This window comes from Argopecten irradians, chromosome 13 (assembly GCF_041381155.1).
Source record: "Argopecten irradians isolate NY chromosome 13, Ai_NY, whole genome shotgun sequence".
Classification (NCBI taxonomy): Eukaryota; Metazoa; Mollusca; class Bivalvia; order Pectinida; family Pectinidae; genus Argopecten; species Argopecten irradians.
The window spans coordinates 30925930-30928960 of NC_091146.1; positions in this window are offsets into that span (position 1 = coordinate 30925930).

Here is a 3031-nt window from a genome sequence, read left to right on the forward strand (position 1 = left end):
ACCTGAAAAACAAGGAAAAAAAAAAAAAAAAAAAAAAAAAAAAAAAAAAAGTTCCCTCCGTCTTTAAGATCAAAAAAAAAAAAAAAAAAAAAAAAAAGATCACCACAGGCAATCAAAAAAAATATTTATTGTAAGTGAAGCCAAAAAAAAAAGTTTGTTAAAAAGTATAGTCAGTCCTGAAAAAAAAAAAAAAAAAAAAAAAAAAATTTTAAACAGGTGGTCGTTATACAGAGGTGGCTTCTAAGACAAGTTGAAAAACTGTAAAAAACAAAAGGGGAGATGAATAGGATCGTACAGCTGAGGAAAATCCTCATTGGAAAAATATTCTAGAAAAATAAAAAAAAAAAAGTTATGACTTCAAACCAATATATCACAAAAAAAGTTAATTATAACAGAAAAAAAAAAAAAAAAAAAAAAAAAAAAAAAAAAGAAAAAAAAAATCCCCCCTTCCAAAAAAAAATAAGAAAAAAAAAAAAAACTTCAAAAAAAAAAAAAAAAAAAAAAAATAAAAAATGTGGAAAAAAAAAAAATAAAAAAAAAAAAAAAAAGAAAAAAAAAAAAATCCCTTAATCCCTAAAAAAAAAAAAAAAAAAAAAAAATTAAAAAAAAAAAAAAAAAAAAAAAAAAAAAAAAAGGTCTTTATAAAAAATAGACAGGTTTGACTGTACTTTTGCAAATGGAGGGGTAAAAAAAAAACAAAAAAAAAAAAAAAAAAAAAAAAAGAAACCCAAAACTTCAACGCCCTCGCCCCCTATATATTTTAAAAAGGATGACCCTCTATGCCCACCCCCCTAACTAATAATAACTAGACTATAATAGTATTCCCTCTGTTTTGTTTTTCTGTTCTTATAATACATTTTTATATTTTGCAAACATAAAAAAAAAGGTATTTGTAACTTGAGGTATTTGTTGTCTTACCAAAAAAAGAAAAACCTACCTACTTATATACATACCACTTTCTCGTACCTCGGACAGTGAAATCTCACATGATACGTATATATATACCCCTAAGATTTTTCTATCTTGTTCAATCTGTCTTACCCATACGTGAATTTTTGGCAAAAAAAAACCCCCCCCCATGTATTAACCGTCCCGCGCATGTGACCGTCATACTCTCAAATCGATGACGTTATATGCTTCAGATAATCAATGTTATTTGAAATATGTGTAAAAAAACAGAAACTACCATGCATTGTTTGGTTGTTGTTTTTTTAATTGTTTAAACATTATGTATCGATTGATCATCGTTTTTTCTTCAAACTATAGTTTTACATGGAATGACTGTCTGGTATCATAAAAACAAAACAATTTATTAGGGCTTGGCCTAACTGTAATGTGTTTCTATGTTAACAGGAGAACCATGAGGACAATCGCGGCCATCACCCGTGGGTGTGTGTGCCATGGCCAAGAAAACAAATCCCCCCCCCCCCTCTAAACCCCCCCAGAGAGAGATCCTACAGCGTCTCTCGAGTTGTTTGAACACATTAAGACTTTGGTATTTGAGGAAGATGTTATTCTTTCCCCCCCCCAACAAGCCGATTGAGGACTGGCCTGTCGTTGACGTTCTCATCTCTTTCTTCTCCCAGGGATTTCCACTCGATAAGGCCATTGCGTATAAAAACCTACGAAAGCCGTACATTGTTAATGACTTGGAGGCCCAGAAAGTTTTATTAGACAGGTAAAATACACACAATTCATGTGAGTCCATAGCAATATATCCAAAAATCTACAAAAAATGTATAAAAATGAAGCCCGAAAAATTGTGTTTTGTTACATTTTTTTCCCTCCCCAGATTTGTGATCCCCCTCTTAATGTAATTATTGCTATACACTGAAGAAAAAATAATAGAAAACAATAAAATGAATTTGATACGTGTTTTGGATCAAAATAAAAGAAAACCTTGTTATATACCCCCTGGGCAACATGTAATTGTCAGCCTGCACCCCCCCTTGGGACCTTTTTTAAAACTTTTCCCCGTGCCCATTTCACCCGCCCCCCTGCCACCCCCCCCTGCTGTTCCCCCCCCCCCCCCCCCCCACCCCCCATAAAATTGGGTAGATCCCCCCCCCCCCCCTTTCCATTATATCCCCCTTTGTGCCCCCCCCCTTTCCCCCCCCCCCCCCCCCCATCCCCCCCCCCCCCCCCCCCCCCCCCCCCCCCCGACTTGTTTATGAAAAGCCCCCCGGCTGAAGGGATCAATCATCCCCCCCCCCCCCCCCCCCCCCCCCAGGGAAATGGAACCCCCAAAGTCCCCCCCCCCCCTTTTTGTTAAAAATTAGTGGAAATCACCCGCCCCCCCCCCCCCCCCCCCCCCACCCCCCCCACCCCCCTCCCCCCCCCAACCCCCCCCCCCCCACCCCCCCCCCCCTTCCGCTCCCCAACCACTGGCCCCCCCCCCCCCCCCCCTAAACACCCCCCCCCCCCATGGGTTTGGTCCCCTGTGGGTCCCCCCCCCCACCCCCCCCCCCCCCCCCCCCTGACCCCCTCCCCCCCCCCCCCCCCCCCACCTCCCCCCCCCCCCTTCACCCCCCCCCCCCCCCCCCCCCCCCAGGGGTACCCCCCCCCCCCCCCCCCCCCCCCCCCCCCCCCCCCCCCCCCCCCCCCCCCCCCCCCCCCCCCACCCCCCTCCCCCAGCCCTTCCCCCCCTCCCCCCCCCCTTTCCCCCCCCCCCCCCCCCCCCCCCCCCCCCCCCCCCCCCCCCCCCCCCCCCTCCTGCCTCCCCCCCCCCCCCCCCCCCATCCCCCCCCCCCCACCCCCCCCCCCCCCCCCTACCCCCCCCCCCCCCCCCCCCCCCCCTCCCCCCCCCCCCCCCCCCCCCCCCCCCCCCCCACGTTTATATTTGTACCCCCCCCCCCCTCCCCCCCCAACCCCCCCCCCCCCCCCCCCCCCCCCCCCACCCCCCCCTGTACAAGAACCCCCCCCTCCCCACCCCCCCCCCCCCCCCCCCCCCCCCCCCCCCCCCCCCCCCCCCCCCCCCCCCCCCCACTTACCAACCCCCCCCCCTTTTACCCCCCCCCCGCCGGCCAGGTCA